This window comes from Podarcis vaucheri (genome assembly GCF_965113315.1).
Source record: "Podarcis vaucheri genome assembly, chromosome: 8".
In the NCBI taxonomy this organism is placed as follows: Eukaryota; Metazoa; Chordata; class Lepidosauria; order Squamata; family Lacertidae; genus Podarcis; species Podarcis vaucheri.
In genome coordinates this window covers 82,364,192-82,390,271 of record NC_138766.1, presented here as the reverse complement: position 1 = coordinate 82,390,271, position 26,080 = coordinate 82,364,192, and the positions used below count along the sequence as shown (strand labels likewise).

General features: G+C 46.3%; 1 long non-coding RNA gene across 1 annotated transcript in view; it reads right to left on the bottom strand.

Moving 5' to 3' along the window:
* The window catches only part of LOC309539653, an 80,451-nt gene that overhangs the window by 28,516 nt on the left and 25,855 nt on the right, over positions 1-26,080 (bottom strand). The window contains exon 2 of the long non-coding RNA XR_014222915.1: positions 12,205-12,581. This is a non-coding gene — a long non-coding RNA (uncharacterized lncRNA). The remainder of the gene's footprint in view (positions 1-12,204; positions 12,582-26,080) is intronic.

The window sequence follows — 26,080 nt, the reverse complement described above, 5'->3', positions numbered from 1 at the left end:
ATCATTGCACAACACGTCAGATAATCAAAGTTCCTGGCGATAAAGATGCCATTAAGACTCTGAAGACGAGAATTCTAACCCAGGGAACCAGGCAATTGTGCTGGACCGGGAGATATTATCTAAAACGGCAAAAACCTTTTCGTCTTCTTCTTTCTCTTAAAATGGAAGAGAGAAAGGGAAAAGGTTACATTTCTACCTTTTATTGCAGGTGTGGGGTAGGGTTCAAAAAACAACTCCTGAAGCAGGAATGGGAAAACCAGTGGTTCTCCAGATATCTGTCGGACTACAACTCCCGCAAGCCTCTGCTAGGCATGTCCAATGGGTGTCTGACTAGACCACAGGTTCCCCAGCCCTGGCGCAAGAACAAGGTCCCATTCAATTCAATGGAGCTTGCATGGGGTAAACATCCCACTGGACTGTCTCCAAAATGAAGAGCGAGTCCCCTTCTTTGCTGCTGCCAGAGAGTATTTCAAGCAGTGGATCGCCTTATTCTCAATTTTCATCCTACTCTTTTGATTTTCTTTTCTTTTCTATATATAATTTTTATCAAACTTTCCGTTTTACAATTTAAAGTACTCATTTTTACATCCTTAAGATATCAGTGACTTCCGTTCTTCACTTTCCATAGTTCATTTTACATATCACAAATCCCTGCATATTTTACAAAAACTATACCATTCAGTATTCCATTATTCCATACCTCAAAACTTGTTTACGCTGTTGAATTTATCTTAATGCTAGCAGCGTTTTCGGCTGTGCAATTATTTCCCATATATTCAATAAACGTTTTCCATTCTTCTCTAAACGTATGATCTTCTTGTTCTCTTATTCTAGATGGTAAGTCTTCAAGTTGTGCATATTCTGTCAACTTAAGTTGCCATTCTTCTTTGGTTGGGACGTCGCTCTTTTTCCATTCCAAATAACCTTTTTTGACACCTGGGAATTTTAGTCTGAATTATCTCCAACTGGAAGGACTCGGGGGGGTTGGGGGGAGTACTTTTAAACAATTTTTTCAATTCATTACAGATCATTTCCCATTTTTTCTTTTTGGACTGTTGCACTTATCCCTTGAGGTGAAGGCTGCTATGATTGCTTATATTTGCATAGCTCAGTTGGTAGAGCATGAGATTCTTAATCTCAGGGTTGTGGGTTCAAGCCCTACTTGGGCAAAAGATTCCTGCCCGGGGGGGGGGGGACTAGATGTGGTCCCTTGCAACTCTAAAATTTTACAATTCTATTTTATCTTCTCATCCAGAAGCTCAGAGACGTACTGTAGACTCACAATAACCCTACTAGGTAAGGAAAGGTCTCGGTCTCTGACACAAATGAGCAGAGATTTGAATACCGTTTATCCTAAAACAATCGCCAACATTTGGCCAATGAGTCACACAGTGACTTCTGGTTAACACAGAGCACCTAAACAAATGTCACTAAGATTCCCAGATCTAGAAGACTTATCACAAGTGTTGCCTTAACTGAGTAAGCACTGGGTGTAAAACTACTGCTCTGTTTTTCATGCAAGATTGAAACTGGGACATCACTTCGTAATGGCCTGTGAGCTGGCCCAATTCAATTAGCTTTGATTATCTGGCAAAAATATTGCCTCATATTATTGACAACAAGGAATTCTATACAACCCATCAACGTGATTTATGAAACTGCTGTTGTCAATTTATGTTCATCATCTCTAAAGTCCCTTCTCAAATCTGAGTTTCCCAGAAAATTATGAGTTGATTGCTTTTTTCCTGGAAAACAAAAATCAGTTTGTAGCATAGCGATCCAACTAAGCATGTTCATTTTATCTGTGCTTCATAAGCAAGCAAAGAGCTTAGAAACATCAAGAACCATATGGCAGGATTTGTTGTTGTTGTTTAGTCATTTAGTTGTCTCTGACTCTTCGTGACCCCATGGACCAGAGCACGCCAGGCACTCCTGTCTTCCACTGCCTCCCACAGTTTGGTCAAACTCATGCTGGTAGCTTCGAGAACACTGTCCAACCATCTCGTCCTCTGTCGTCCCCTTCTCCTTGTGCCCTCCATCTTTCCCAACATCAGGGTCTTTTCCAGGGAGTCTTCTCTTCCCATGAGGTGGCCAAAGTATTGGAGCCTCAGCTTCAGGCCCTGCCCTTCCAGTGAGCACTCAGGGCTGATTTCCTTCAGAATGGAGAGGTTTGATCTTCTTGCAGTCCATGGGACTCTCAAGAGTCTCCTCCAGCACCATAATTCAAAAGCATCCATTCTTCGACAATCAGCCTTCTTTATGGTCCAGGTCTCACTTCCATACATCACGACTGGGAAAACCATAGCTTTAAGGGAGACATGATAGCCATCTTCAAATATCTCAAGGGCCATCCCATGGAAGAGGGAAGAAGCTCATTTTCTCCTGCCCTTGAAGGTAGGACTTGAAGCAAGGACAAGAAAGGAGATTCTGACTAAACACCAGGAAGAACTTTCTGACAGTAAGTGCTGTTTGACAGTGGAATAGACTCTCTCAGAAGATGGTGGACTCTCCATCCTTGGAGGTTTTTAAGGAGAGGTTGGGTGGCCAACTGTCATGGATGCTTTAGCTGAGATTCCTGCATTGCAGGGGACTGGACTAGAATCTATGATTCTAAGCACTAATCTTCCACGATGTTTCCGGAAGTGGCTCTTACACCGTGTGAAAGATCACCAAAAAACCCCAGAAATCATCCGACAAGAAAACATCAGTGAAACAGAGTCATAGCTAGCCTGCGATTCTGAGCCAAGCCAGAAGACAAACCAACCAGTCGTGAAATTTCACTTTGCTTCTTAAAACAGTGAGTACCAAACATTTACAGGAGGGTGGCTCTGCCTGTTTAATTTCCTCTATGTCAGCCTGCAAAGCTCAACAGGGAAGAGTCGTGAAATGACAAGCGATTATGGCACTCAGCAGGTGAGACACGGGAGATGACAGGCCCCTGCAGTTGCCAAAATTCTTCCAGCCGGGTCACTCCTTCGGCAACTTGCATTGTGTTACTTCTATGTAATGCTTTCCTGCTAGGCAAATCTATTCGCAGATGTTTTGTCTTGTGTTTCCCCAAGTATAGCTGGGGCAGAGGCTCTCCTCACAGCCTTTCCCGCTTTTGGGGAAAGCTACGACGGGCTGTGGAAACTTTTTCAACCCAAGGGACACGGACCCAGTGTTAGAAACTCAGATATAGAAGCTAGGCACCAAAGGGTTGCAGTCACCAAAACGTAATGTTTAGTGAAGCTTTTAATGTTTAATAGGTTATTGTATTTTAATATTCTGTTGGAAGCTGCCCAGAGTGGCTGGGGAAACCCAGACAGATGGGTGAGGTATAAATATATTATTATTATTATTATTATTATTATTATTATTATTATTATTATTATTATTATTATTTTGTTGTTGTTGTTGTTGTTGTTGTTGTTGTTATTTCTAGTTGCTATTTTGGGGCACAAGACAGGTCTCTGAAGACTTATTTTCCAAGTGATGCACTGACTGTGATTGATTGGCAGTTACACATCTGGCTAGTCCCTATGGAGAGCATCCTACAGAGGTTACAGACCACAGCAGCTGCATAGAGTTGTAAGGGACCTCAAGGGTCATGTAATCCAACCCCCTGCAACACAGGCTTCTCAACTAAAGCATCCATGACAGATGGCCATCCAACCTCTGCTTAAAAACCTCCAAGGAAGTCCACCACCTCTCATGTGAGTCTGTTCCCCTGCCAAACAGCTCTTACTGTCAGAAAGTTCTTCCTGATGTTTAGTCGGAATCTCCTTTCTTGCAACTTGAAGCCATGGGTTCAAGTCCTATCCTCCAGAGCAAGAAAAAACAAGCTTTTCACCTCTTCCATGTGACAGCTCTTGAGATATTTGAAGATGGCTATCATATCTCCGTTCAGTCTCCTCTTTTCCAGGCTAAAATATACCCAGCTCCTTCAACTGTTCCTCATCAGGCTTGGTTTCCACACCTCTGATTATCTTGGTTGCCCTCCTCTGCACACATTCCAGCTTGGAATTGGGCATTCCCAGAATTGGACACAGTATTCCAAATGTGGTCTGACATAACGCTGAATAGAATGGTACTATTGCTTTCCTTGATCTGCACACTATACTTCTGTTGATGCAACCTAGAACAGCAATAGCTTTGTTTGCTGCTGAATCACGCTGCTGACTCACATTCGGCTTGTGGTCCACCAAGACCCCTAGATCCTTTTTCACGTGCACTGCAAGTAAGCCAAGTGTCCCCCATCTTATATTTGTGCGTCTGGTTCTTCTTGCCAACGTGCAGAACCTGACATTTGTCCCTATTGAAATTAATTCTGTTAGCTGGGGCTCAGTTCTCCAATTTACGTGGGGCCACCTTTGAAGGTGACCCAGAAACTACAACTAATTCAGAATGCGGCAGCTAGACTGGTGGCTGGGAGCGGCCGCCGAGACCACATAACACCGGTCTTGAAAGACCTACATTGTCTCCCAGTACGTTTCCAAGCACAATTCAAAGTGTTGGTGCTGACCTTTAAAGCCCTAAACGGCTTCGGTCCAGTATATCTGAAGGAGTGTCTCCACCCCCATCATTCTGCCCGGACACTGAGTTCCAGCTCCAAGGGCCTTCTGGCGGTTCCCTCACTGCAAGAAGCTAAGTTACAGGGAACCAGGCAGAGGGCCTTCTCGGTAGTGGCACCCGCCCTGTGGAACGCCCTCCCACCAGATGTCAAAGAGAACCACAACTACCAGACTTTTAGAAGACATCTGAAAGCAGCCCTGTTGAGGGAAGCTTTTAATGTTTGATGTATTACGGTATTTTAATATTTTGTTGGAAGCCGACCAGAGTGGCTGGGGAAGCCCAGCCAGACGGGCGGGGTATAAATAAATAATTATAATTATAATTGTAGAAGGTCATTTTGAATTCTGATTCTGTCTTCTGCAGCGTAGGCTACCCCTCCCATCTGCAAATTTGATGAGTATTTGAAAAGTCGTTTGTAAAGACATTGAAAAACAGAACACAGCAGCTTCTCTAGGGCAGAAGAACCACGGTGGATGTCCAGGCAGAGTCTGCAGGTCGATTGTGTGGGAGATTGCCAGGTTTCCTGAGCACAGGTGTGAGCCTATTACCTTGACGGTGCCATGGGAGCCACATTCGTTCCAAGATGACTTGTGTTCCCAGGCACAGCTGGTCCGGGATCTGCCACGGAAGTAGTGGGATGAGTGGCAGGGATGTTTTCTAGCCAAGAAATCTCTCTGTTCAAGTAACTGTGCGAACGTGGATTCCGTACGTCGACAGGAATGCTGACTGGGACAGAGTTAATACTGTACTGGTGGGTTAAGTGTTGGGAAGAGGTCAGCAGCGATTTCCTGGAGTTTAATTGGTCACCGGGCCGCAGCGCAGTCACACACTTCTGGTTAAGGCTGTCTTTTGGCAGCCCTCTGTTCCAGACGGTGGCTGGTTTTCAAAGCCCAGCTGTCTGCTCCTGGGGCTCCGGCCAGGGCTGCTTTCATCCTCCTGCATTCTATTACTCAGCAGACTTTGGGCAGAGCATCACTGTGCTCAATTATGTCTTTGGGTTTTTGTGTATATAGGCCAAAGATACTCTTGTTTCCCAAAAAGAGTTCTTTTGCCCCCCCCCTTGCTTTTTAAAAATCCACCCACTTATCCCTAGAGAGCCGGAGAAATCAAGCGTTTTGAAAAAGCTGACTTCTACTATGTCTTTGCGAGTCAGATTATGGTGTGTGTGTTTTTGTGTGTGTTATTTGTGGGATTGGGGAGGAACAGAAAGAGCATTCCTGCAATAAGTGGCTTTTGCTCTGCTGCAGATCAGAGGCCCTGTGTGTCGTGGGCAATCATGGTTTCACTGATGAAAGCGGCTGTCATGATTGCCAGCATCCGATGTGGTTTAGCATTCTCTTTAATCTCTTCCTAGCAGTACTGTTCGGCTCTGTGTGTGTGTGTTTGGGTAAAATTTGCATGCTAGCGTGGGTTTGTCTGTGCCAGATTCATGTATTAGCGAAGCAAGCTATAGCTTAGGGCCCCACTCTCTTGGGGGCTCCAAAAAAAATTAAAAGGGAAAAACAACAACTGGATGTACATTTCCAAAATATAAGATAAAAAACAAATAAAATAAAATCTACATACAGCAACAGTTTTGTGTTGTGTAGGCTCCTATGATGTAAGTAACGGGCCACTCCTGCCAGCCTGCTCCCTAAAATATCACTGGTTTGCTTCTTTCTATATATAGGGTGCCTACATTCTGCATGGACTGGTTGCATGGCAACATGGGCAAATGGCTTTAGATACCTACAGTGGACGCTCAGGTTGTGAACGCGATCCGTGCGGGAGGCACGTTCGCAACCTGCAGTGCCACGTCTGAACATGCGGGGGTCGCAATTCGTTGCTTCTGCGCATAGCGCAATTTAGCTGTTCTGCACATGCGCCAAAACCCAGAAGTAACCCATTTCGATACTTCCAGGTTTGGCACAGTGCACAACCCGAAAACAGTCAAACTGAAGCGTCTGTAACCCGAGGTATGACTGTATTAGGGCCACAAATTACCATATACAGTGGTACCTCGCAAGACGAATGCCTCGCAAGACAAAAAAACTCGCTAGACGAAAGGGTTTTTTTGTTTTTTGAGCTGCTTCGCAAGACGGTTTTCCCTATGGGCTTGCTTCGCAAGACGGAAACGTCTTGCAAGTTTGTTTCCTTTTTCTTAACACCGTTAATACAGTTGCGACTTGACTTTGAGGAGCAACTCATAGAACGCGGTGTGGTAGCCTTTTTTGAGGTTTTTAAAGACTTTGGTGATTTTTGAAGCTTTTCCAAAACTTTCCCAACACCGTGCTTCACAAGACGAAAAAAATCGCAAGACGACAAAACTCGCGGAACAAATTAATTTCGTCTTGCGAGGCACCACTGTAGCATATATTCAACACAAAAAAGGGACAATTTGTTGTTGACAAAGGACAGCTGGACATATAAAAGGTCACATTACCTTCATCAAACCTAAATCCGGACCTGGTCTGTGCATAGAATTATAGTCGAAAGGGACCACAAGGGACATCTAGTCTAACCTTCTGCAATGCAGGAATCTTTTGGCCAATGTGGGGCTCGAACCCACAACCTTCAGATTAAGAGTCTCACGTTCTACCAACTGAGCTAAGTAAGGTCTTCTACATAGCTCTTGCATAGCACTTCTACAATTGCACCCAGAAATCCTGTTTATGTGTGATTCTTCCCCCCCCCCCCCAGTTAGCCAAAAGTAGTTGGAAGTGAAGGGACGCGGGTGGCGCTATGGGTTAAACCAGTGTTTCCCAACCAGTGTTCCGCGGCACACTAGTGTGCCGCGAGACGTTGCCTGGTGTGACGTGGGAGGGAGGCGGGCGAGTCGGGTGGCGAGAGGCGGGGCGGCGGCGGCGAGGAGAGGCCGCCCAGCGCAGGGCTCTCGCCGTCTGCCTGCCTGGCTGCCTGCGTGGTGCTGACGTCACAGGGCTGTAACGTGCCCCACATAGGCACACGCGGGGCGGCGAGCGAGCTCCCTCCCACATCCCATCGCCGCTCGCTTCGGCCGGCCTACTGGGCTGTCGCAGGCGGAAGGCCTGCGCATGCGCGAGGTTTTCACGCCTTCGGGATTCCCTTCACGCCTTCCTCCTCCCGGGTCCTTGAGAGCGCGGGAAGCGGCAGCGCGAGACCGGCGTTGAGCCTGGTAGGTATTGCGCTTGCCAAGGCAGTCATTTGGGAAATGAAAACTTGCAAAGCAAGCAACCAGTTCAATCTGAAGTACGTGTATTCTTAATATCCTGTATCTGAAACCTGTTCTGCCCCCTCCCCCACACTTGGTGCCATTTTCATCTACACATGCAGCAGAGTAAGTTGACCCAGAATAGTACCAATTCAGATGGCAGATGGGAGAATGACAGTGCTGAATGCTTTCCCATGTAGAACAGTCCCTGCAAATAAAAACCTAGCATATTTGGAAGAGGGATGCTAGCCTAACCATTACCTTCTATGCTGTTACTATTTTTTAATTTTTTTTTACATAAGTAAAAAGTGACCTTTCCCCACATGGCATGGTGGTATGCCTCGAGATTTTTTTCATGAAACAAGTGTGCCTTTGCCCAGAAAAGGTTGGGAAACACTGGGTTAAACCACAGAGCCTAGGACTTGCCAATCAGAAGGTCGGCGGTTTGAATCCCCACGACGGGGTGAGCTCCCGTTTCTTGGTCCCTGTTCCTGCCAACCTAGCAGCTCGAAAGCATGTCAAAGTGCAAGTAGATAAATAGGTACCACTCTGGCGGGAAGGTAAACGGCGTTTCCGTGCGCTGCTCTGGTCTGCCAGAAGCGGCTTAGTCATGCTGGCCACATGACCTGGAAGCTGTACACCGGCTCCCTCAGCCAATGAAGCGAGATGAGCGCCGCAACCCCAGAGTCGGCCACGACTGGACCTAATGGTCAGGGGTCCCTTTACCTTTACCTAGTTGGAAGTGAACTGTATGGTGATGCCCAGGGTCAGGCAGGAGATCAATAAAGCACACTAACAGAATGATCACCCCTGTGCATATTTACTCAGAAACATTTCTCCCACTGAATTCCACAGAGATTACTCTCAGGTAGTTGTACACAGGGCTGCAGCCGTAAAATCACAGAGAATTTGCTTTGAGAGTTCAATTCCCAGCTTCTCCAGCTAGGGCTGCCCCCCTGCCCGAAACGGAGGAGAGCTGCTGCCAGTCCGTGTAAGCGATGTTGGGGTTTGACAGGACACCGATCTGACTCAGCGCAAGGCAGTTCCGATTATTCCTGGTGCACTTTAAAAAAACAGCTGCAAACAGCTCACCATGAGTCGGCAAAGGCAGAGCTGCATCAACAGTGAAAAATCTGAGGGCTTCCTCACCCAGAGAGCAAATTCCACAGGCTGCGGTCCCAGGGCTGAACAATGAGAGCTAAAATTCCAAAACAGAGGAAGTGATAAAGTTACAGCGATTAAAAAAAAGAAATTCCAGCGGATGTACAGTAGCATCCTAAGCAAAATGGAATTTCCTTGCCAGCCGTGTAATAACAGAGTCAGTCCGCCGACAGAGATTGCTCCAAATGACCAGTGGAGGGGGGGGGGTGAGTGGGTGCCTCTCCCAAAGCTTTGAAACCAACATTTTCCTGATTTTTCGGTGGGGAAAGAAAGCAGGAAAAAACAAACAAAAACCCAACGTTTCGTCCTGAGCACATTATCCACATCTCCCTACAGCACAGAAAAAGAACCTCACAAGGAAGGAATGGATGGATTTGCCCACAGAAAGATGTAGATGCAGGAGAGAAAAATCAAATACTACCCTTAAGCTTTCAGACAGCGAATCACAGCGTCGTTTTTTATTTTAAATGCTTCTATTGCTAACGTTTCTCTCCTTTTTGCCTTCTTTATTTCTCTCTCTCTTCCCTCTCTTTATCTCTATTTTGCCTTTCTTTTCTTTTTCTTTGCTTTGCAACTTTGGCAGCTGCGATTTTTACGAAGGAGGTGACCGCGGGCATCCTCACAAAGAAAGTGTTTCCAGAAACTTCGTGTCAAGCTGTGACACTGTGTGGTTGAATAAAATCTATGCATATAAATGTTATGTTGTATTGCCTGAGAAGGGCTATGTGGAATGTGTTATCACTAGAGCAGTCAAGTACAACATTTCCCTGTTTCCTAGAATGGACACACAGGGGAACGTGGCTCCAGACAGGGATGACTTCCTGCCATACCTGCAATGGAGCTTTTTTCCCCTGTGTGTGGCCAGGTAGATGGGCATGACCCTAGCTGGCCAGATAAAAGGGCTGGCCATGCAACCATCTCTCTCTTGGTCTCTTGCACTCTCACTCTCCTGGCTCTTAGCCAGCGCATGGCTCAACGTTCACATAGGATGGAGCCACCAAGCAGAAAGTCTGAGCGACATCTCAGGATTTCTTTTCACTGTAAACACAAAAGAAAGCCTGCCTTCAGATTACTGCTGCAAACCGAATATGAGTAAAACTTTATTCTTACTTTCGAAGAAGGCTGTGTTGTGTTGTTGTTATTTTAAGAGGGAAATACAGTAATACCTCTGTGAACGTTCACCTTGTCTAGCGTCCATTCCGGTGAACGTCCGCGGCAAACCCAGAAGTAGCGGAACGGGTTACTTCCAGGTTTGCCAATCGCGCTTTGTGCATGCGCAGAAGCACAAACCACTCCGTGCATGTGAATGCACAGATGCGGGGCTTTGCCCTGCGTCTTTTTCGGATGGATCCTGGCCACAAAACAAGGTACGATTGTAAAGGGGAAACTTCCCAGGAACAATCCAGACTGGATTGCTTAATTAAAGGATTCTAACGAATCATCGACTTACTTCCAATCAGTTGCAAAGGGAATACACTCTGATGTTTACTCACTAGCGTGAGTGGGGGGAAGGTAATGTCAAAACAATATACCCTCTGCTATCTTCCTTAACCTTCGCACAGTTCAGGTGGGTGGTGAAAACCCGTCTTCTCATTTTTCCCCATCCCCCAACTCTCACAAAATTAGCTCCAAAATATTAGGGGAGCCTCCAGGACAGATTTTGGGGGAGTTCAGAGGGAGGTGTGGAAATGGAAAAGCTGCTTTGCCTGCAGAACTTTGCCTGTGGAGCACAGGATACAACCCACAGTTTGTTATACCTTACTATATAGTGGTACCTCGAGTTACAAACACCTTGGGATACAAACGCTTCAGGTTACAAACTCCGCTAACCCGGAAGAGTTACCTCGAGTTGAGAACTTTGCCCCAGGATGAGAATAGAAATTGCATGCAAATTAGCGAAAACACGCCTCTAGTTAAGAACTGTTTCAGGTTAAGAACGGACCTCCGGAACGAATTAAGTTCGTAAGTAGAGGTACCACCGTATTAGCACATGCTTTCAAAGAGGCCAGTTCCATCCATTTGCTGCTAACCACCACCAACCTAAGCTTGCTTAGTCAGATCTGAGTCTCACAAAGGTCAACGGACTCCCCAGGAAGTCTGCATCAGATTGCAACCCTAAGGAGAATCTGGGAGCTTCCACGAAACTTGCAATTTTCGTGCTTGCCTGTGCTGGGTACTGGCAGAACTCCACCTTCGCTCCAAGCAAGCTATTGCTATTAATCACCACCACATTTCTGTCTCCTGCCAACATTCCCTCCTCCCCGTGCAATGGTGTGATATACTGACCTCAGCATGCACCAAGCTTCCTATAGCACTCCCGTAATCCTAAAAAAAGCATCAATCATGCATCTTTGAAACCAACAAAGACGAAGAATGCTCAGAGTGCAATTCAGCCTCGGCCTCCGCAGCAAGGCATCTTCATCGCTGAGAACAGCAACAAGAAAACCAAATCTCTGGGAAACAAACTCTCAATCTCCAAGCACACACGAACCAGAAAGCATATGGTCCCTGCAAGTGTGATCACAGTATCCTAAGAGAATATGGCAGCCAGGCACCGTGAACAGCATGTTTTGCAGTACAGGGGAACCTTGGTTCTCAAACGGCTTAGTTGCCGAACAAATTGGCTCCCGAATGCCGAAAACCCGGAAGTAAGTGTTCCGGTTTTCTAATGTTTTCCAGAAGCTGAACATCCAACATGGCTCCTGCAGCCAATTGGAAGTTGCGCCTTGGTTTTCGAATGGTTTCAGGAGTTGAACAGACTTCCAGAACGAATTAAGTTCGAGAACCAAGGTTCCACTGTATTAGAAGGAAAATTTCTGCAGGCTGCACATGACAACACATCAGCCTGGTTCACACTTCATTTTAGTTAAATTTAGCTTAAAAGTGAGGGTGCACGGCTAAAATCGCAGGTGCTTTGCTTCTCCCTCACTCCTGCCACACTGCCAGGAGCTAAACTATGGTTTGCCTTAGCAGCACGCCCAAATCCAGACTCATGATTTGTTTCTTCCCAAACCACCCACACGCAGCAATCCGAGAACAAACATTTACAAACACTCTTGGTTTGTTTGGAGAGAAACAGACTGAACCAGGGTCCTGACGCAACGCTAAGGCTAGCCATGGTTTAGCTATGATTAGCGTGGCGGCGCCAGGAGCAAGGGAGAAAGCATGTTTTCTCATGTTCAACTCCTTTCACTGTGCTTAAAAGATCAGTTGTGATATGTCCATGCTGGGGGCATACAGAGAAAGAGAGAGAGAATGAATTCACTGCAAACTTTGAGAAACTTAAAACTTATCTGTATATCAGGTAATCACAGACATACCTGGGTAGCACACTTGTCCCAATGGGAAACAGTAGGGCAGGGAGTCTCATGTTCAGACTACTGGTGGTGCTTTTCCCCCAGCATCCTCACACATAAAACTAATTAACCAAAAAAAAATGCATATTCCATTGATAGCGGGGGAAATAATCCATCTTCGGCAATGTTATCTTGGTATGAACATCCAGAATGAGGGGAGGGGGAACAGCCAAAATCTTTCGTCTCTCCCCACGCACATATTTCATCCGCAGCTGGCATTCTCCGGAGTCTTTGGGCAGCTCAAGAAAGTCCCACGGCCTTGGGCGTCCTTGAACGAAAGGAACAAGATGTTGGAGGGGCTGCTGCGTCTATTGGATCGCTCCAGAAATCAAGACGGAGACCTTGGGAAGAGGGAACAAAACAAGGAGAAACTGTTACATGGAGCAGACAGGGCATGAGACAGGGAGTTGGGGGTGGGAGAGTAGACTGGAAATTGTTCCACTTGCATGATAAATCTAAACTTTCCCTTTCCCTTGCAAATTTGGCTGTCAGAAAGGTGTGGGGGAAAGGCAGCCTGATCTCTCAGTAAGCAGTCACCAAGTTTTCAGCATCTTGGTTTGTAGGATGGAGGGCAAGGTCAATTCAAGGACAAATGGCCTCCCTTGTCTGAGACAGCCATCAAAAATTAGGTGGGGAGAGAGACAAAGAGAGGAAGAAGAATTAAAGGCTGCGAGTGAGAAATTTAGCTAACACTGTTGGCCTTCTTTCATTCGATTCAAAGGAAACATACAGGTCTCCCCCCCCCCCAATAAATGTGGGTCAGATTTAAACCGGAAAGCCGGGCAAGTGCCAAGTTTAAACGGGGTCTCTTTGCTGGTGTTTAGAGCACCAGCACTCCAGAGGAAGCAATGGCCTAACTCACAGAGGCATCCAAGCAGAGGAGACACCCCTAAGGTTTGGGAATCCCGGTCCCAACTGGAGGGCTTTGCTGACATGTCTCAGAGAAAGGATCCAATCTTGTCTCCACCCCACACAAGGTGACTTTAAACTAAGCTCCTCCTGAGCCTTAGCCCTGTAAAACAGGGCAATGCAACTTACAGGTGCTGCCACAATTTAAGACCTCCAAAAAGTCCACAAAAACGTTTAGGTCCAGAACAAGCAACAGGAAGAACCTCTTCACGAAACTCCAAAATAAACTTGTGGAACTCACAGCCACTTGATGTGGAGGGGACCTGCCAGCCTGCACGGTCTGTTGGCTTAAGGATCAGACCAATCCACAGGCAATGGGTTCTATCGATGCCACCAAACAGAACTTCCAGGTTCAAAGACAGAAGATCTCCAAATGCCTTGCCCTATTCTGCCAGGGCTCTTTTTTTATATCCTTTAAAATTATTATTATTCAACCTGGAAACCGTAATCAAAAGATACCCGTTATGGATGCAGGCTGTTCAGACTGCATGGGCTGAAACCCATGCACAAGCCGTTTCCTAATTGGGGAGGATGTGTGAGGTGGATGTGGCAAACACAAAGCATTCCACAGTGAATATGGCTTATCATTGGAGGCCGTCCAAGCACTGCGTGTGTTTGTGTGTGCGGTTAAGGCGGCTGTGTTTGTACAAGCAAGTCAAGGGAGGGAAGGGAAAGTGATTTATTTCGCGGTACCCAAGCGCTGTTGTCACTCCCCAAAGCAACGCCGCATTTTGTTTTTTGCTCAACGCACGCGTCATCCTCCTAAACATCCACCTAAACATTAGGAAGAACTTCCTGACAGTAAGAGCTGTTCGACAGTGGAATTTGCTGCCAAGGAGTGTGGTGGAGTCTCCTACTTTGGAGGTCTTTAAGAAGAGGCTTGACAACCATATGTCAGGAGTGCTCTGATGGTGTTTCCTGCTTGGCAGGGGGTTGGACTCGATGGCCCTTGTGGTCTCTTCCAACTCTATGATTCTATGATTCCTCGGCAATTCATCAGAATGTGCCAGCTGCGTGGGGAAAAAAGAGGAGCTCCCACTCTTGCGAGAGACGCTTAAAACGCAATTTTTAATCTTAGGCACCTGCACTGCAATGGCACCAGGGCCAGATATAGGTTTGATGAGGCCCTAAGCTACTGAAGGCAATGGGGCCTTTATATGTCCAGCGGTCCTTTGCCAACAACAAATTGTCCATTTGACCATTAGGTCCAGTGTGGCCATTAGGTCCAGTGTGGCCGACTCTGGGGTTGCGGCGCTCATCTCGCTTTATTGGCCAAGGGAGCCGGCGTACAGCATGCCTAAGCCGCTTCTGGCGAACCAGAACAGCGCACGGAAATGCCATTTACCTTCCCACCTATTTGTCTACTTGCACTTTGATGTGCTTTAGAACTGCTAGGTTGGCAGGAGCAGGGACCGAGCAACGGGAGCTCACCCCGCTGCGGGGATTCGAACCGCTGACCTTCTGATCGGCAAGCCCCAGGCTCTGTGGTTTAACCCACAGCGCCACCCACGTCCCATATGTGTAAAGCAAAACGTTGCTTCAATTGTTTTAAGCTCCGCTCTTGCTTGTCCTTTGTTGCAGTTATCTACCACCCCCTTTCCAAAATGCAAACGTTAAAGGTGGTCTCTCACCTGACCCAAATGAAAAGAAATGACAGGGAGATTATGCCTGTGTCTCCTATCTCAGACCATAATCACGGTGATGCAATTCTGCCAAGAACCTTTCAAGTGGGTGGGGTGGGGTGGGTTTGAAGGGAGCTTTGTTTGCTTTTGTGGGTTAAGTGGCTTATCTTAGGGAGATAAGTTCTCTCTTCCTTTCCCCCTCTTCTGCTTCCTCCAACACTGAGCATTCAGAGTCATAAGAAGTAAGTTGCAGCAACTCTTAAAAGGTAAAGGTAAAGGTAAAGGGACCCCTGACCATTAGGTCCAGTCGTGGACGACTCTGGGGTTGCGGCGCTCATCTCGCTCTATGGACCGAGGGAGCTGGCACTTGTCCGCAGACAGCTTCCGGGTCATGTGGCCAGCATGACTAAGCCGCTTCTGGCGAACCAGAGCAGTGCATGGAAACGCCGTTTACCGTCCTGCCGGAGCAGTACCTATTTATCTACTTGCACTGTGAGGTGTTTTCGAACTGCTAGGTGGGCAGGAGCTGGGACCGAGCAACGGGAGCTCACCCCGTCGCGGGGATTCGAACCGCCGACCTTCTGATCAGCAAGTCCTAGGCTCTGTGGTTTAACCCACAGCGCCACCCGCAACTCTTATATCTACTTAAAACAATACTCCCCATACTCTCCCCCCACAGACACCTTCTTCTGGCTCCAAAACTACCCATGCATCAATCGGATATGCACAATAGGCTCCCCCATAACTCCTCGCTTCACGCCAAACTGAACCACTGCAATCACCGCTGGCCCAGCAAAGCCGGCCCTGACCAAACTCATAGAATCATAGAATCATAGAGCTGGAAGAGACCACAAGGGCCATCGAGTCCAACGCCCTGCCAAGCAGGAAACACCATCAGAGCACTCCTGACATATGGTTGTCAAGCCTCTGCTTAAAGACCTCCAAAGTAGGAGACTCCACCACACTCCTTGGCAGCAAATTTCACTGTCGAACAGCTCTTACTGTCAGGAAGTTCTTCCTAATGTTTAGGTGGAATCTTCTTTCTTGTAGTTTGGATCCATTGCTCCGTGTCCGCTTCTCTGGAGCAGCAGAAAACAACCTTTCTCCCTCCTCTATGTGACATCCTTTTATATATTTGAACATGGCTATCATATCACCCCTTAACCTCCTCTTCTCCAGGCTAAACATGCCCAGCTCCCTTAGCCGTTCCTCATAAGGCATCGTTTCCAGGCCTTTGACCATTTTGGTTGCCCTCCTCTGGACACGTTCCAGTTGGTCAGTGTCCTTCTTGAACTGTGGTGCCCAGAACTGGACACAGTACTCCAGGTGAGATCTGACCAGAGTAGAATACAGTGGCACTATTACTTCCCTTGATCTAGATGCTATACTCCTATTGATGCAGCCCAGAATTGCATTGGCTTTTTTAGCTGCCGTGTCAGATGTTTATTTGCAACCGGAAGTTCCAGCACAGCTTGCTTCCACATAAAAGGGGAGCCTGGCTGGCTTTCCACCCCCCAAAAAAATTTGCATTTCAAACCCCTGAAAAACTGCCTTGCCAATCCCAAGCCCTAAATGCATGGACAGAGACACACACCTGAGAGTTGGCTAAGTTTAAGTCAAACTATTTGCTCACAAACAAAGCCAAATTGGCTACTAATTGGGGTTTTTTGTGTGTTTTTTAAATAAATGTATTTTTATTAAAGATTTTCTCTGCTATTCACTTGTGTTCCTTTGGTGGTGAGAGAGAATTGGCTGCTAATTGTGAAACAGCTCGACTGCTCTGCTATAAAGACACTCCTCTCTGCCTTTCTTATGTGTCCCCTCCCATGGGCTAATGGTCTTTCAATGGGGGGAGGGGGGACACTCAAAGAGATTAGGGAAAGATGAGCATCTCTTAAGCCTCTTGGTATTATGTCCTGGCTAAGTGCTGCATCCATCACAAGCCAAAGGTTTGCTCCCACATCCCAAGATTCCAGCAAGGCAAATATATTCCCCAAGGGTGGACCAGTCCACTGGTATATAGAGGTGGTAGTGGTGGTTTTGCTACTTGCTTACAGGGCTTAATTGCATTTTAAAAGGAGAAAAGGAGCCAGTGAATGAGAGCAAACTCAATTTACGAGCCTGATGCAGACAGAGCCAACTGAATTTAGAAGCAATTTGACAACTGGAGGTCAGCAGTAGATTGCCCCGCTCAAAAGCCAGACGGACAGCAAGCCAATTCCCACGCTGCTGGCTTTAATTAACGGAAAGGAGCTTACTAACCAAGATCTAAGAATGTAAGGAGAGAGGCCCGGCTAGACCCAGGACCATCAACTCCAGTGTCCAGTTTAGCACAATGACCAACTACTTGGGAATAAGCTGTTGTTTGGCAGTGGAATAAACTCCCATGAGAGGTGATCGACTCTCCTTCTTTCGAGGTTTTGAAAGCTGAGATTGGAAGACCATCTGTCCTGGATGCTTTAGCTCAAGATTCCTGCATCGCAGGGGGTTGGACCAGATCAGGCATAAGCAACCTCAGCCCTCCAGATGGTTTGGGACTACAACTCCCATCATCCCTAGCTAACAGGGCCAGTGGTCAGGGATGATGGGAGTTGTAGTCCCAAAACATCTGGAGGGCCAAGTTTGCCTATGCCTGGACTAGATCAGTTTCCCAAACTGGGGTCTCCAGCTGTTTTTGGAATACAACTCCCATCATCCTTAGCTAGCAAAGGTGATGGGAATTGTAGTCCAGTTTGGGACTGGACTAGTTGATAAAGGAACGACAAAACTTTTAGAAGACATCTGAAGGCAGCCCTGTATTGGGAAGTGTTTGATGCTTGGTGTTTTATGTTTTTATATATGCTGTAAGCTGCCCAGAGTGGCTGGGGAAACCCAGCCAGATGGGCGGGGTATAAATGATAAAAATTATTATTATTATTATTATTATTATTATTATTATTATTATTATCCTCCTCAGGGTCCCACAAGCAGAATGCGGGCACAATCGTCCTCTCCAGCTGTTGTCAACTGCCCTACGAGGAAACATTGCAGCACTTGGGGATTTTTATCTTAGAGAAAATGCAATTAAGAGGTGACATAAGAGAAGTTCATAATAGAGAAAGTGGACAGAGAAAAGCGAGGACAGTGTGTTATTCTTAGAAGGAGAATCACCTGAAAATGATTCACAGATGGTATTTAACTCTGAGGAGGCTTGCTAAGATGTACCAGGCTGAATCAGATAAGTGCTGGAGAGGCAAAGACGTGATGGGAACGTTCTTTCATAGGTGGTGGACTTAAAAAAGGGGTAAGAGTATTCGGAAATGATTCATAATGAATTGGGGGGGGGGAATGTTTAAAAGAACTTTCAAAAAACAAAACAGAGTCCTTTCTGTTGAGGATAATTCTGACTGAAATTCCCAGGCGTCAAAGAAGGTTATTTATGTATGCCATTACTGCGGCCCATGTTTTGTTAGCCCACAAATAGAGGTCCCAACCAAAGAAGAATGGCAACTTAAGTTGACAGAAGATGCACAAGTGGCAGACTTAACACACAGAATAAGAGAACAAGAAGAACATACGTTTAAAACGTTTGTTGAATACAGTGGTACCTTGGTTTACAACCATAATCCGTTCCAGAGGTCCGTTTGTAAACCAAAACAGGTTGTAACCCAAGGCGCGCTTTCGCCAATGGGGCCTCCCAAAAAAATTTGTTCGTAATCCAAAAACACATGGGTTGTAATCCAAAAAAAGGTTGCAAACCGGGGCATGCACTTCCGGGTTTGATGTGTTTGTAATCCAAAACATATGCAAACCAAGACGTATGCAGACCAAGGTACCACTGTATACGGAAAATAACTGTGTACAGCTGAAAACTCTGGCAGCATTAAGACGAATTGAACAGTGTAAACAAGTTTTGATGGATGCAATATGGAATACTGATTGGTACAGTTTCTGTAAAATATGCAGGGATTTAAGATGGGTAAAATGAACCATGGGAAGAAAAGAAGGGAAGTCACTGGTATCTTAAGGATGTAAAGTGAGTGTTTTAAATTGTGTAACAGAAAAATTAATAAAATTAGGACAGGAGGTTGCCCTTGATGGGTCTGATTCAGAAGCATCCCCCAGCACTTAGTATTCAGAGGCAAGATGCCGGAGGTTTATCCTCCCTGAATTGCAGGATTTAAGTGTCAGCATAAACTCCCCCAACCACCCAGGACCATCCCTGCCCCTGCTCCCAAGCCTCAATTTGCAAACTATTTATAAACATCCCTAGTTTTAAGCAATGCAAATCACCGCCTCTTGAAAGCAAATTAAGAGCTATCAGAGCCTTTCACGCCAGGGGTCCATCGATGCAGATCAGATAAAGGCAAGAGGACACCGGGCTGCCATCTCTTTTGTTTCATCACTAGCCCCCCACCTTCTGAGCCACCCAGCACAACAGGATTGCATATCTCTTGCACATACAAGCTCAAAGTGCAAAAAGAGTCTTCCGCCTTTTAAACTTGCCACTAAATAAGGAGGATTGGCAATTAAAAGCGATACAATATGCAGAATTAGTAGGTCTAACGAAAGTAAAATAAAGGAGCAAGGAGATGGAGTATGCAAAGAGGAGGATTGGGGAAATATATATATACAGTGGTACCTCTAGATGCGAACGGGATCCGTTCCGGAGCCCCGTTCGCATCTAGAATCAAAAGTAAACCGTGCCCGTGCATCTGCGCGGGTCATGTTTCGGCGCTTCTGCACATGCACGTGACGTCATTTTGAGCATCTGCGCAGGCTCAAGCGGCAAAACCCAGAAGTAACGCGCTCCATTACTTCCGGGCTGCCGCGGAGCACAACTCGAACGTGCTCATCTTGAAGCACTTTCAACCTGAGGTATGACTGTATATTTCAATGTGAATGCGATTTTGGAAATGGTAATAATGGAAATTATATTTTTTAAAAATAATGCAAGAAAATAAATAAATAAACCTGCCACTATAAGGATTCTCCGAGTTAAGCCAAATAATAGTCTAACAGGATTGCACTTGAGAGTTGCGGCAGGTTTCACAACTTTGAGCTCATCCACACTAATTTTCCTCCCCGCTTTTCCAGTCCATGCCTGAGCACCTTTTTTTTTTTTTTGCCGCGCTACTGTCTCCACAAAAACCCGCTTTTTAATGCTCTGGGAAAGAGTGGGTTCCCAATTTCCAATATTATTACCACTGGCCATACTGGAGCCAACAGTGTGATGCAGCAGCAAAAGAAAAGCTAACGCTATACTAGGCTGAATCAACAGAATACTGTGTCCAATTCTGGACAATTTAAGAAGGATGTTGACAAGCTGGAAAGTGTGCAAAGGGGGGCAGCCGAGATGATCAAGGGTCTGGAAACTAAGCCTGATGAGGAATGGTAGGAGCTGGGTATGTTTAGCCTGGAAAAGAGGAGACAGAGAGGAGATAGGATAGGCATCTAGGCATCTTCAAATATCCCAAGGGAACAAGCTTGTTTTCTTGCGCTCCAGAGGGTAGGACTCGAACCCGTGGCTTCAAGTTACAAGAAAGGTGATTCCGACTAAACATATGGGAAAACCTTCTGACAGTAAGAGCTGTTTGACATTGGAACAGACTCCCTAGAGAGGTGATGGACTCTCTTATCCTGGAAGTTTTTAAGCAGAGGTTGGATGGCCATCTATCATGGATGCTTTAGGAATAAAAGAATAAGAATAAGAATAAGAATAAGAATAAGAATAAGAATAATTTATTATTTATACCCCGCCCATCTGGCTGGGTTTCCCCAGCCACTCTGGGCGGCTTCCAACAAAAGACTAAAATACAATAACCTATTAAACATCAAAAGCTTCCCTAAACAGGGCTGCCTGTTTAGCTAAGATTCCTGCATTTCAGGGGGTTGGACTAGATGACCCTTGCTTGCCCCTTCCAACTCTAAGATTCTGTGATTAAGGGTGATGAGAGCTGCAGTCCCCAGAAGTATCTGAAGGACACAGCATTGACGACGCTTGGATCGTATCCTACAGGTGAGACACACCTTCATGTACAAATCATTCATTTCTGCAATTTGCTGCCGCGCAACCCAAAGCCTTCTCTGCGAGCCATCTCAGAAAACATGACTCGCCTTGCTCTCTCCCCCGCCCCCAAGAATATGGCAAGCCTCGTTTGAATAACGAAGCGCTACTTCAAAGGGCGAGCCTCCCAGACAAGGTGTGCTTTTATGTTTGGAGCAGAGGTCTGGCTGCTAGGCTTGGGCGATGCAATGCTACTCAGTCCAAACCTGTGATCATAGCTAAATGGGGAGCTGGGAATCATAAAAGCATGGCAAGGGTGGATAGCTTGGGCGGATAGGTTTCACGCAGCTCTTTATAAAGCGGCCTTGTAAATAACTGAGCTGGGAGAGGTGGCTTCCCCAGAGCAAGAGAGTGGGTGATGCCACACTAAAAGATCGACTTCTCACAAATGTGAGTAGGGTGCTACCTTGGTTCTCAAACGTCTTGGTTCTCAAACAACTTGGAACGCAAACACTGCAAACCAGGAAGGATGTGTTCCCGTTTGCAAACTTTTTTCGGAAGCCGAACATGCTCCGTTTTAATAATAATAATTTTTAATTTTATTTATACCCTGCCCTCCCCGGCCAGAGCCGGGCTCAGGGTGGCTAACACCAGTAAAATTGCAGTAAAAACATATTGGGGGGGCAATTTAAAATACAGGTTAAAATGCAATTTAAAATGCAGCCTCATTTTAAAAGTAGCCCATAAATCAAACCATAAGGGGAGGGAAACATAAGGGTCAGACTGTGCCCTGGCCAAAGGCCTGGTGGAACAGCTCTGTCTTGCAGGCCCTGCGGAAAGATGTCAAGTCCCACAGGGCCCTAGTCTCTTGTGACAGAGCGTTCCAAATATCTGGAGGCGGGCCACCTCTGGTTTTATTTTTTAAAGAGCTTTGCAGAATCAGAGGCTTCCTTCACTCTGGAATGACCAGCCAAAACTCCCTCTGCCATGCAGTTTTTATTCACGTTGCAACCCTCTCCCTCCTTTGAACCTGAGCAGCCTTATATTATGTTCAAGCCGCTATTACGGAATCTATGTGTAGCCGCAGGTGAAAACCCTGACACACTCTCAGAGCCTCACGCCATTCGGGGGAAGAGATGTCTCTTCCCAGGGCAGCCCCAGCTGTCAGCAATTCACTGCTGCAAGACTCCCAAGCCTGTCTAAGCGACTCCCATTTGAGCCTGAGAAAAGCAGCCAGATAAGAGTGTTTGAGCTTGGCACACAGTTTGTTGCTGCCCCTCCTTCTCTGAAGGATGTTATCAGCCACAGGTGCTTCTGATCTGCACACAGCTGCTGCTGCTGCTGCTGCTGCATGGGAGCATCAAAAGACGCTTGTGGCTCTCACCCTCCCCTCCAGAGATACTTAAATGATTAGCTCCACGGCAATTGATGTTGCATCTCGCAGGCACCACCCAAACATCTGAAAACCAAAAGAAAAAAGGGGGAAAGGAGGATGATTCAGATACAGGAGTGTCTGCTTGGGAACAGCAGCACTGACCCACTTTTCTGAAGTGTTTGCCATAGTTGGAACTATGGAACTCCCTGCCACAAGGGAGTGCAATGGCCACCAACCGAGATGGTTCTAAAAGAGGATTAGACAAATTTGTGGAGGAGAAAGCTACTGAGGTTGCAATGATTCTGAATACCTGTTGCTGGAAGCCACAGGAGTGGGGGGAGTAGCTCTGGCACTCAATTCCCGTTTGCAGGTTTCCCACAATGTTTTCCCACAACTTAAGAGAATTTCCCAAAGCTTAGAGAAGGATCTGAAACATTTCCCCTGAAGCTTGGAATTTGTTTTATTGAATTCTTAAATTAAGAAACCAATCATTCTCTTGAATTCTTGAAGAGTTTGGATTTGATATCCCGCCTTTCACTCCCCTTCAGGAGTCTCAAAGCGGCTAACATTCTCCTTTCCCTTCCTCCCCCACAACAAACACTCTGTGAGGTGAGTGGGGCTGAGAGACTTCAAAGAAGTGTGAGTAGCCCAAGGTCACCCAGCAGCTGCATGTGGAGGAGCGGAGACGTGAACCCGGTTCCCCAGATTATGAGACTACCGCTCTTAACCACTACACCACACTGGTTCTTGGGGTTTTTAAAAAATGTTTTCACATGTTGGAAAGCACATTGAGATTTTTTCCCCCCTTTAAAATATAAAACGGTATGGAAATCATCATCACCATCATCATCCTCCAACCACAAAAAATGGTGCTTAGAGACTCCGCTGGGGCAACTTTAACCTAGGCTTAAGGTACCAATTGGCAATTTGCTTTTACAATCAAACCTCTTCTTATGTCCTGTGCAGCGTGGCACGGGGACTCTCTTCCCCAGCTGCAGAAATTGCTTCTGCACATGTCCAGACACCGGAAACCGTGTCTGCGCATGCCCAGGAGCGATTTCCGGCATCGCGCTGTGCCTGTCTGGCCCACAGAGGATCTCTATGTGAGTGATCTGGCCCATGCCCAGTAAGCCTTGCCAACCCCTGTCCTAGTCCAACACTCTAGCCACTGCCTCCCACTGGCTCGCCACTCTGTTGTTGTTGTTGTTGTTGTTGTTGTTGTTGTTGTTGTTGTATCGTTTAGTCGTGTCCAACTCTTCGGACCAGAGCACGCCAGGCACTCCTGTCTTCCACTTCCTCCCGCAGTTTGGTCAAACTCATGCTGGTAGCTTCGAGAACACTGTCCAACCATCTCGTCCTCTGTTGTCCCCTTCTCCTTGTGCCCTCCATCTTTCCCAACATCAGGGTCTTTTCCAGGGAGTGTTCTCTTCTCATGAGGTGGCCAAAGTATTGGAGCCTCAGCTTCAGGATCTGTCCTTCCAGTGAGCACTCAAGGCTGATTTCCTTAAGAATGGATCGGTTTGATCTTCTTGCAGTCCATGGGACTCTCAAGAGTCTCCTCCAGCACCATAAGTCAAAAGCATCAATTCTTCGGCGATCAGCCTTCTTGATGGTCCAGCTCTCACTTCCATACATCACTACTGGGAAAACCATAGCTTTAACTATACGGACCTTTGTTGGCAAGGTGATGTCTCTGCTTTTTAAGATGCTGTCTAGGTTTGTCATTGCTTTTCTCCAGGCTCCCCACTCTAAAGGTAAAGGTAAAAGGACCTCTGACCATTAGGTCCAGTCGTGTCCAACTCTGGGGTTGCGGCGCTCATCTCGCTTTACTGGCTGAGGGAGCCGGCATACAGCTTCCGGGTCATGTGGCCAGCATGACTAAACCGCTTCTGGCAAACCAGAGCAGCGCACGGAAACGCCGTTTACCTTCCCTATTTATCTTCTTGACTTTGACATGCTTTCGAACTGCTAGGTTGACAGGAGCTGGGACCGAGCAACAGGAGCTCACCGGTGATTCGAACCATCAACCTTCTGATCGCAAGTCCTAGCTCTGTGGTTTAACCCACAGCGCCACCCGCGTCCCTCCCCACTCTACACCACTATAAATCTCCTCCTCTCTTTGCAAGGAGCGGAGCATTTCAGGAAGCAAATGAGAACGCAGTCGGGAGCCAGGCTTATCATGCTCCAAAGCAACATCTCTCTGGAACCTTGTGCAATACAGGTGCTTTACCAGTCAACTGCAAGCATATCCTTAATCTGTGGATGTGTTTGAAGCCAGCCAAGAAGAGGACATGGTAGAGCATCAACAGGGCGCAGATTTGAAAGGAGGGATTTCCAATTGTTTTTCTAATTGGAGATGCCGGGAATGGCCTTACAGCCTTCCTGGATGCAAAGCAAATGATCTCCCACAGAGTTGCCATTCCTTCCCCTCAGGCAATTGAATCATTATCCAGTGTCTGATCTGATGGCAACAAAGAAAGGGCAATATCAGCTGCACTGCATCACCTTGAACAAACCTCCCAGATGCAATTAGTCCTGGTGGTAACAACTGTTTGGGCCTAGGAACTTAGGAAGCTGCCATGTACTGAGCCAAACCATTGATCTCCATACTGTCAACTTTGACTGGCAGCAGCTCTCTCTAGCCTTTCAGGCAAAGGTACCTGACAGCATCTTAAAAAGCAGAGACATCACCTTGCCAACAAAGGTCCGTATAGTGAAAGCTATGGTTTTCCCAGTAGTGATGTATGGAAGTGAGAGCTGGACCATAAAGAAGGCTGGTCGCCAAAGAATTGATGCTTTTGAATTATGGTGTTGGAGGAGACTCTGGAGAGTCCCATGGACTGCAAGAAGATCAAACCTCTCCATTCTGAAGGAAATCAGCCCTGAGTGCTCACTGGAAGGACAGATCCTGAAGCTGAGGCTCCAATACTTTGGCCCCCTCATGAGAAGAGAAGACTCCCTGGAAAGGACCCTGATGTTGGGAAAGATGGAGGGCACAAGGAGAAGGGGACACGACAGAGGATGAGATGGTTGGACAGTGTTCTTGAAGCTACCAACATGAGTTTGACCAAACTGCAGGAGGCAGTGGAAGACAGGAGTGCCTGGCATGCTCTGGTCCATGGGGTCACGAAGAGCCGGACACGACTAAATGACTAAACAACAACAACACCTGGAGATGCCAAGACTGAACATGGGAGCCTGCATCCCTGTGCTCTGGGCCCTTGCTCCAGCATAAAATTGCCAACTGAAGACAACTAAAAATTGTCTTGGGTCGCTTGGAAGCTGGCTCACATGTCCAGGATACCTCTAGAAATGGGGTTGGGGGTGGAATGGACATCCACTGTAGGGGTGCAAATGCTTTCATATCTAAAAGGTCACGAGGCCAGGGTGGATAAAAATCAATGGTGTTTTTTTAAAAAAACAATCATATTTTATATTTAAATCGGATTTTTTAAAAAATCAGATTTTTAAAATAAAATGCTTTCGGGGGAAATATTTCTAAAGATAGTTTTCTATTTAAGTTACATTAAAGTCAAAAGGCTATTCATCAGGAAATAAGGATTTGCTTTAAGTTTTTCACGTGTGCTAAAACTCAGTCTAAGTTTTTAAAACAAAAGCAAAAAACGACGTTTAGCCACATCAGTTAACAAACATGGATACGCATGCTATCATGTTATTGCTCCAGTTAAATAAATTGTTTAAATTGTTATTAAGGAAATGATTATTTTTCTCCTTCCAATAAAGTACAGCAGAAAAGTTGTCCAAATATAAACAGTTTACTTATTAAACCTCACAATAATTTCATAACTATCTGTCTATGTATTTCTAATAGTATAACCAAATCAGCAATTTCTGATACAACTGTAAAAACTACTCTGAAAATTTATGATTCCAAAAATGAAACCTTCCTCAGGTTGTAAATATTAAGATTATACCAGCAAGAATGAG